The sequence below is a fragment of the Triticum urartu genome, chromosome 7, assembly GCF_003073215.2.
Source record: "Triticum urartu cultivar G1812 chromosome 7, Tu2.1, whole genome shotgun sequence".
NCBI lineage: Eukaryota > Viridiplantae > Streptophyta > Magnoliopsida > Poales > Poaceae > Triticum > Triticum urartu.
Genome location: NC_053028.1, coordinates 471342878 through 471353610, shown reverse-complemented (window position 1 = coordinate 471353610; position 10733 = coordinate 471342878).

Genomic DNA, 10733 nt, shown 5'->3' with positions numbered 1-10733 from the left:
GGTCAACTTCAGGTTTTCTACAACCGGACGTTAACAAATTCCCATCTGCCCATAACCGCGGGCATGACTTTCCAAAGTTGAAATCCCTGTAGGGGAGTCCCAACTTAGCCCATGACAAGCTCTCACGGTCAACGAAGGATATACCTTCTCCCGAGACATTCCAATCAGACTCGGTATCCCGGTTCTACAAGACAACTTTGACAAGTTAAAACAAATCCAGCAACACCGCCCGAATGTGCCGACAAATCCCGATAGGAGCTGCACATATCTCGTTCTCAAGGCACACTCAGATTGTCCAAACTTCCGGTAGGCCAGCCCAGAGTTGCCCCTGGTGGCCACCGGCGGCTGACGAGGTGGACCAACACTCAGAGGAGCACTGGCCCAGGGGGGTTTAAATAAGATGACCCTTGAGTCTGCGGAACCCAAGGGAAAAAGAGGCTAAGTGGCGAATGGTAAAACCAATGTTGGGCATTGCTAGAAGAGTTTTATTCAAGGCGAACTGTCAAGGGGTTCCGTTTATAGCCCAACCGCGTAAGGAACGCAAAATCCGGGAACATAACACCGATATGATGGAAACTAGGGCGGCAAGAGTGGAACAAAACACTAGGCAAAAGGCCGAGCCTTCCACCCTTTACCAAGTATATAGATGCATTAATTAAATAAGAGATAGTGTAATATCCATACAAGTAAACATGTTCCAACAAGGAACGACATCTCCATGTTCCAACAAGGAACAAACTTCATCTTCACCTACAACTAACAACGCTATAAGAGGTGCTGAGCAGAGTGGTAACATAGCCAATCAACGGTTTGCTAGGACATGGTGGGTTAGAGGTTTGACATGGCAATTTGGGAGGCATGATAAGCAAGTGGTAGGCATCGTAGCATAGGCATAGCAAAAGAGCGAGCATCTAGCAAGAAAAGATAGAAGTGATTTCGAGGGTATGATCATCTTGCCTGAAATCCCGCAAGGAAGAAGAACGAGTCCATGAAGAAGATAAACGGACGTAGACGAACGGTTGCTCACAAACGCGACGTGATCGGAACCAACCCGAAGAAGCAAACACCGGAAAGAAGCACACAACATAGTAAACAACCAACACATGAACATGGTATGATGCACAATCAAGTATGATGCATGTCCGGTTTAATGAAGCATGGCATGGCAAAGGTGCACAAACTATCCTACAAATTAAGTGGAGCTCATTATGCAACTGAGTTGCATATTGAAGAAAACACCACATGACTTATTTAGTTCTCTCTCGTTTATGTACCCAACAAGATTAAATGTTGTTAGCATGGCAAGAGGGTGAAGCAAATGAAAACTACCTAACTAGGCAAGTTTAAATGAGGCTGGAACAACAAACAACAAGTCCAGAAAAATCCTCATATGCATATTCTAGGTTTGGTACTGATCTGCCCTAAACACAATTTTAGAGTTGTTAAACATGCAAAGTAAGGCCACCATGTTAAACTAGGCATTTTCCACCCCATTTACATATAAAGTTTATTAAAATCCGAGTTACGATTATTTAGTTATGAATTAAATCATTTTTAACATGGCATAGAAGCAAATTAATGCAAACAGCAGTTTAAACATTCTAAACATGCATGAAAATGGCATAATGTGAAACAAGATGAAATTCTAAGCATTTTACATATATAGTTTGTTTAAATCCAAAGCATGGTTATTTAAATATGAGCAATGCAAGATGATGGCATTTTAGTAAATAAGAATGCATTGGAAAATGCTAAAATACATAGACTGGAAAAAAAATATGCACGGGCCCGAAGCATTACTGTGCCGCGGCCCAGATGAGGATTCGGCCCATGTGGCTGTAGTGTGTGCAAAAGAAATAATAGAACAGAGCAAAAACAGGGGCTCCTGGGAATCGAACCCTAGACACCTTGGATGGATACTGGCTGCGCTAGCCATTGGGCTAGATATGTGTTCCTGATGCAAATAGAGATTGACAAAACATAACACATGTGCGCATCGCGACCAGTGCCAAAACTGAAGCATGCGCACAGGGACTTGCCGGCGACGGGAGCCAGCAACAACCCTTGCTGTGGTTGTAGAGGGCCGGCGGGGGTGCAGAAACGTGCCAGGGTGCGTGTGGTGGAGCAACGACGCGAGGTTGTGGGTATGGATGCGCAAGGCGTGGACGAGCAGCTGCCGCTTGCCTGGGTTGTGTGCGTGCAGAAGCAGAGAAAAAAAACAGAGGGGGGTAGCGCTGGGGACATAGGACGGCGGAGGAGCTCGTCGAAGCTGTTCCGGCAACCAAAACACGCGATGGAGGGCGCGGATGGAAGCTAGGCAACGGGGCGAACCCATTCATACCCAGCACGCAACAGGAAGTGAGCGAATTCCTCGTCGACGATGGGGTTCCGCGATGGGGCACGTGAGCTCAACGGAGATGGACGAAACAGGGCGCAAACAAAGGGGAGAAGCTGATGGGGAGGTGTGGACGCTCATGTAGGGTTGGATGGTGGAGTCGATCGAGCTGGGGACGACGGGCGGCGACAAATTCCGACGGCGTCTTGGCGTTCCACGGCAATGAAGATGACGTCGGGGAGGAAGCGTCGGAGTCCTTGTGGTAACGAGAGAGGGTGAGGAAGATGAGGATGGAGGAGGCCTCGCAAACGACGGAGAGGCGCTGTTCGTGGAGGTGTTCGGCTTCGTGTAGAAGAGGAAGCAGGGATGATGACGTCGTGGAGGGAGTCGATCGCATCCGCCCTGGTCCCTCCTGGCTCCTGGCCTTGAAGAAGACGAAGAATACGACGCGGATGAGTTGACCTGGAGCGAAGAAGAAGACGGAGGATGGCTATGGCCGCAGTGGAGCCATGGGAATGCGTCAGGAGCTCTCTGGTTTCTACCTCTTGAAGAAGAAGGAGGAGCAGGAGAAGGGAAAGGATGGCGGCGGCAAGAGGGAAACCCTAGGGGGCGCGGGATGCTGGCTTTATAGGAGGGGCGCGACATGAGCTTAGCCACGGTGGCCATGTGCTCCCCCTGGTTTTCACCGTGAGAGACAGAGAGGGAGGAAGAAGAAAAGGAGGGAGACGGGTCGCTGGCAGGTGGGGTCGGCGGGTGATCGACTGGCCATGGGGAAAAATTTTACCAGGGAGGTGATCGGTGGGCTGCGGGGCTGGGCTAGATGGGCCGCAGCTCGGCTGGAGCAGCGCTGGTTCTACTGGGCTGCTCAGTTGCTACTGGTGCTTCCTTTCTTCTCTTTTCTTCAGACAGAAAACAAGACAGAAAAGCACAGGTATAATGGAGAGGGTTGAGAGAGATATGAGAATATCCCCGGAGTCCAGAATATGTGCAGGATTTGAATAAATTGACTTGGCAATTTTTTAACAGGTAGAAAAATAATTCGAGTTTGAATTAAATTCAAACTTGAGCCATTTTTGAACCCAACCAAAACAACTCCAAAATGAATGAAATTTTACAGAGAGGTATAAGGCATGGAGTATGATCATCAGGAAATAAATGGACATTAATGGAGGGGGGAAATATGTCACTTGCAAAAAAATGAAGGGAGAAGGAAGGGAGAGATGATGATACATGGGCATGGCTTGAGAGAGGGATAGCAAGGGCTGATGCACACACAACATGAAAGTAACATGTAACATAAGGATGAGTGTAATGCATATGATGCTCATGGCAACAACATGAATGACCAAAGCAATATGACAAGAGACAGGCATGGCAAAACAAACAAGGATGGCATAATGCAATAATAAACGATGAACCTGATGCAAGAAGTAAAATATGACAAGGCACTCAACAAACATGCAACAACAATGATGATCATGATGCAACATAAAATAAAACAAACGTCACAAGCACGCAAGCATGGTCATAACACAACAATAATGGAGGTCTTGGTCTTGGGGCATCACAAGTACCAAAACCTAAAATATGCACATGAGGAGTTTCCGGACTTGTTGTTTGTTGTTCCGGCCTCATTTAAACTTGCCTAGTTAGGTAGTTTTATTATGCTTCACCCTCTTGCCATGTTAATCAACATTTAATCTTGTTGGGTACATAAACGAGAGAGAACTAAATAAGTCATGTGGTGTTTTCTTCAATATGCAACTCCGTTGCATATTGAGCTCCACTCAATTTGTAGTGTTGTTTGTTGCATTTTGCCATGCCATGCCTCATTAAACCGGACATGCATCATACTTGGTTGTGCACCATTCCATGTTCATGTGTTGGTTGTTTACTATGTTGTGTGCTTCTTTCCGGTGTTGCTTCTTTGGGTTGGTTCCAATAACGCCGCGTTTGTGAGGATCCGTTTGTCTTCGTCCATTTGTCTTCTTCATGGACTCGTTCTTCTTCCTTGCGGGATCTCAGGCAAGATGAACATACCCTCGAAATCACTTCTATCTTTGCTTGCTAGTTGCTCGCTCTATTGCTATGCCGCGATACATACCACTTGCTATATCATGCCTCCCATATTGCCATGTCAAGCCTCTAACCCACCTTTCCTAGCAAACCGTTGTTTGGCTATGTTACTGCTTTGCTCAGCCCCTCTTATAGCGTTGTTAGTTGCAGGTGAAGTTGGAGTTTGTTCCATTTTTGGAACATGGATATGTTGGGGTATCACAATATCTCTTATTTAATTAATGCATCTATATACTTGGTAAAGGGTGGAAGGCTCGGCCTTATGCGTGGTGTTTTGTTCCACTCTTGCCGCCCTAGTTTCCGTCATACCGGTGTTATGTTCCTTGATTTTGTGTTCCTTACACGGTTGGGTGTTATGGGGACCCCTTGACAGTTCGCTTTGAATAAAACTCCTCCAGCAAGGCCCAACCTTGGTTTTACCATTTGCCTCACCACCACCTACTTTTCCCTTGGGAGTCGCTCTCTCGAGGGTCATGTTTATTTCAAGCCCCCCGGGCCAGTGCTTGTCTAAGTGTTGGTCCGAACTAGAGTCGTTTGCAGCGCCACCTCGGGGAAACTTGAGGGTTGGTTTTAGTTGTACGGAGCACTCATCCGGTGTTGCCCTAAGAACGAGATATGTGCAGCTCCTATCGGGATGTCAGCGCATCGGGCGGTCTTGCTGGTCTTGTTTTACCATTATCGAAATGTCTTGTAACCGGGATTCCGAGTCTGATCGGCTCTTCCTGGGAGAAGGAATATCCTTCGTTGACTGTGAGAGCTTGTGATGGGCTAAGTTGGTACACCCCTGCAGGGTTTTGAACTTTCGAAAGCCGTGCCCGCGGTTATGGGAAGATGGGAATTTGTTAATGTCCGGTTGTAGAGAACTTGAAATTTAATTAAAATGCATCAACCGCGTCTGTAGCCGTGATGGTCTCTTCTCGGCGGAGTCCAGGAAGTGAACACGGTTCTTGTGTTATGCTTGAACGTAAGTAGTTTCAGGATCACTTCTTGATCACTTCTAGTTCACGACCGTGCTTTGCTTCTCTTCTCGCTCTTATTTTGCGTAAGTTAGCCACCATATATGCTAGTGCTTGCTGCAGCTCCACCTCATTACCCTATCCTACCCATAAGCTTAAATAGTCTTGATCTCGTGGGTGTGAGATTGCTGAGTCCTCGTGACTCACACATACTTCCAAACAGTTGCAGGTGCCGATGATACCAGTGCAGATGAAGCAACCCAGCTCAAGTGGGAGCTCGATGAAGACCTTTTCATTGTTGTGTTTCATTTCCTTTTGCTCAGTAGTGGAGCCCAGTTGGGGCGATCGGGGATCTAGCTTTAGGGGTGGTCTTCTTTTATTTTGGTTCCATAGTCGGACCTTGATTCTATTCTGGATGATGTAATGCTATATTTATGTATTGTGTGAAGTGGCGATTGTAAGCCAACTCTTTATCCCTTTCTTATTCAGTACATGGGATCTGTAAAGACTACCCCTCTTGCGACATGCCTACTATGCGATTATGCCTCTAAGTCGTGCTCCGACACGTGGAAGATATAGCCGCGTCGTGGCTATTACAATTATGCTGTGGTGTTCCGGGTAGCGTGAGTTGCGAAACTATTCCGCATTCTTTCAGATGAAGACCAAACTCGTAACTCAAATTTTCTCCTCCACGATCAGATCACAGAAACTTTATTTTCTTGTTACGATGATTTTCCACTTCACTCCAAAATTCTTTGAACTTTTCAAATGTTTCAGACTTATGTTTCATTAAGTAGATATACCCATATTTGCTCAAATCATCTGTGAAGGTGAGAAAATAACGATATCCGCCGCGAGCTTCAATGTTCATTGGACCACATACATCAGTATGTATGACTTCCAATAACTTTGTTGCTCGCTCCATTGTTCCGGACAAAGTAGTTTTATTCATCTTGCCCATGAGGCATGGTTCGCAAGTACCAAGGTATTCATAATCAAGTGATTCCAGAAGTCCATCAGAATGGAGTTTCTGCATGCGCTTTACACCAATATGACCCAAACGGCAGTGCCACAAATAAGTTGCACTATCATTATCAACTCTGCATCTTTTGGATTTAATACTATGAACATGTGCATCACTACTATCAAGATTTGGTAAAAATAGACCACTCATCAAGGGTGCATGACCATAAAAGATATTACTCATATAAATAGAACGACCATTATTCTCTGATTTAAATGAATAACAGTCTCGCATCAAACAAGATCCATATATAATGTTCATGCTCAACGCTGGCACAAAATAACAATTATTTAGGTCTAAAACTAATCTCGAAGGTAGATGTAAAGGTAGCGTGCCGACAACGATCACATCGACTTTGGAACCATTTCCCACGCGCATTGTCACCTCGTCCTTAGCCAATGTTCACTTAATCTGTAGCCCATGTTTTGAGTTGCAAATGTTAGCAAATGAACCAGTATCAAATACCCAGGCACTACTGCGAGCATTAGTAAGGTACACATCAATAACATGTATATCAAATATACCTTTTACTTTGCCATCCTTCTTCTCCGCCAAATAGTTGGGGAAGTTCCGCTTCCAGTGACCAGTTCCTTTGTAGTAGAAGCACTCAGTCTCAGGCTTAGGTCCAGACTTGGGTTTCTTCATTTGAGAAGCAACTGGTTTGATGTTCTTCTTGAAGTTCCCTTTCTTCCCTTTACCCTTTTTCTTGAAACTGGTGGTCTTGTTGACCATCAACACTTGATGCTCCTTCTTTATTTCTACCTCCCCGGCCTTTAGCATTGCAAAGAGCTCATGAATCGTCTTATCCATCCCTTGCATATTATAGTTCATCATGAAGCTCTTGTAGCTTGGTGGCAGTGATTGAAGAACTATGTCAATGACACTATCATCAGGAAGATTAACTCCCAGCTGAGTCAAGTGGTTGTGGTACCCAGACATTTTGAGTATATGTTCGTTGACATAACTATTCTCCTCCATCTTGCAGTTGTAGAACTTATTGGAGACTTCATATCTCTCAATCCGATCATTTGCTTGAAATGTTAACTTCGACTCATGGAACATCTCATATGCTCCATGATGTTCAAAACGTCGTTGAAGTCTCGGTTCTAAGCCGTAAAGCATGGCACACTGAACTATTGAGTAGTCATCAGCTTTGCTCTGCCAGACATTCATAACATCTGGCGTTGCTCCTGCAGCAGGTTTGGCACCCAGAAGTGCTTCCAGGACGTAATTCTTCTATGCAACAATGAGGATAATTCTCAAGATACGGACCGAGTCCATGTAGTTTCTACCATCATCTTTCAACTTAGCTTTCTCTAGGAATGCATTAAAATTCAACGGAACAACAGCGCGGGCCATCTATCTACAACAACATAGACATGCAAAATACTATCAGGTACTAAGTTCATGATAAATTAAAGTTCAATTAATCAAATTACTTAAGAACTCCCACTTAGATAAATATCTCTCTAATCATCTAAGTGATCATGTGATCCATATCAACTAAACCATGTCCGATCATCACGTGAAATGGAGTAGTTTTCAATGGTGAACATCACTATGTTGATCATATCTACTATATGATTCACGCTCAACCTTTCGGTCTCAGTGTTCCGAGGCCATATCTGCATATGCTAGGCTCGTCAAGTTTAACCCGAGTATTCTGCGTGTGCAAAACTGGCTTGCACCCGTTGTATGTGAACGTAGAGCTTATCACACCCAATCATCACGTGGTGTCTCGGCACAACGAACTATAGGAACGGTGCATACTCAGGGAGAACACTTATACCTTGAAAGTTAGTGCGAGATCATCTTATAATGCTACCATTGAACTAAGCAAAATAAGATGCATAAAGGATAAACATCACATGCAATCAATATAAGTGATATGATATGGCCATCATCATCTTGTGCCTTTGATCTCCATCTCCAAAGCACCGTAATGATCACCATCGTCACCGTCTTGACACCTTGATCTCCATCGAAGCATTGTCGTCATCTCGCCATTGATTCTATGACTATCGCTACCGCTTAGTGATAAAATAAAGCAATTACATGGCGATTGCATTTCATACAATAGAGCGACAACCATATGGCTCTTGCCAGTTGCCGATAACTGTGTTACAAAACATGATCATATCATACAATACAATTTAGCATCATGTCTTGACCATATCACATCACAACATGCCCTGTGAAAAGAAGTTAGACGTCCTCTACTTTGTTGTTGCAAATTTTACGTGGCTGCTATGGGCTGAGCAAGAACCGTTCTTACCTACGCATCAAAAACCACAACGCGGTATAGTGATTGATTTTTGATCTTCAGAAAGAACCCTGTTCATTGAATCCGATTCAACTAAAGTTGGAGAAACTGACACCCACCAGCCAACTGTGTGCGAAGCACGTCGGTAGAACCAGTCTCGCGTAAGCGTACATGTAATGTCGGTTTGGGCTGCTTCATCCAACAATACCGCCGAATCAAGAATCAACTAGTAACGGCAAGCAATATGTATATACCCACGCCCACAACTCCTTTGTGTTCTACTCGTGCATATAACATCTACGCATAAACCTGGCTCGGATGCCACTGTTGGGGAACGCAGTAATTTCAAAAAAATTCCTACGCACACGCAAGATCATGGTGATGCATAGCAACGAGAGGGGAGAGTGTTGTCTACATACCCTCGTAGACCGTAAGTGGAAGCGTTATGACAACGCGGTTGATGTAGTCGTATGTCTTCACGATCGACCGATCCTAGTACCGAAGGTACGACACCTCCGCGATCTGCACACGTTCGGCTCGATGACGTCCCACGAACTCACAATTCAGCAGAGTGTCGAGGGAGAGCTTCGTCAACACAACGGCGTGATGACGGTGATGATGATGCTACCAGAACAGGGCTTCTCCTAAGCACCGCTAGGATATGACTGAGGTTGATTATGGTGGAAGGGGCACCGCACACGGCTAAAAGATCAATGATCAACTTGTGTGTCTATGGGGTGCCCCCCTCCCCGTATATAAAGGAGTGGAGGAGGGGGAGGGCCGGCCCTCTACTATGGCGCACCCTGGGGAGTCCTACTCCCGGTGGGAGTAGGATTCCCCCTTTCCATGTAGTAGGAGTAGGAGAGTAGGAAAGGGAAGAGAGAAGAGAAGGAAGGAGGGGGCACCGCCCCTCCCCCCTAGTCCAATTCGGACTAGGCCTTGGGGGCGCGCGGCCTACCCTAGGCAGCCCCTCCCTCTCTCCCCTAAAGCCCATTAGTGCCCATATACTCCCTGGGGGGGTTCCGGTAACCTCCTGGTACTCCGGTTAATGTCCGAATTCACCCGGAACCATCCCGATGTCCAAACATAGTCATCCAATATATCGATCTTTATGTCTCGACCATTTCGAGACTCCTCGTCATGCCAGCGATCACATCGGGGACTCTGAACAACCTTCGGTTCATCAAAACACATAAACTCGTAATATTGATCATCATCGAACGTTAAGCGTGCGGACTCTACGGGTTCGAGAACTATGTAGACATGACCGAGACATGTCTCCGGTCAATAACCAATAGTGGAACCTGGATGTGCATATTGGCTCCCACATATTCTACGAAGATCTTTATCGGTCAAACCGCATAACGATATACGTTGTTCGCTTTGTCATCGGTATGTTACTTGCCCGAGATTCGATCGTCGGTATCTCAATACCTAGTTCAATCTCGTTACTGGAAAGTCTCTTTACTCGTTCGGTAATGCTACATCCCGTAACTAACTCATTAGCTACATTGCTTGCAAGGCTTATATTGATGTGCATTACCGAGAGGGCCCAGAGATACATCTTCGACAATCGGAGTGACAAATCCTAATCTCGATCTATGCCAACTCAACAAACAGCATCAGAGACACCTGTAGAGACCTTTATAATCACCCAGTTACATTGTGATGTTTGGTAGCACACAAAGTTTTCCTCTGGTATTCGGGAGTTGCATGATCTCATAGTCATAGGAACATGTATAAGCTATGGAGAAAGCAATAGCAACAAACTAAACGATCATCGTGCTAAGCTAACGGATGGGTCAAGTCAATCACATCATTCTCTAATGTTTTGATCCCTTTAATCAAATGACAACTCATGTCTATGGTTAGGAAACATAACCATCATTGATTCAACGAGCTAGTCAAGTAGAGGCAAACTAGTGACACTTCTGTATGTCTATATATTCACACATGTAATAAGTTTCCGGTTAATACAATTTTAGCATGAATAATAAACATTTATCATGACATAAGGAAATATAAATAACAACTTTATTATTGCCTCTAGGGAATATTTCCTTCATTAGGATGTTCTGT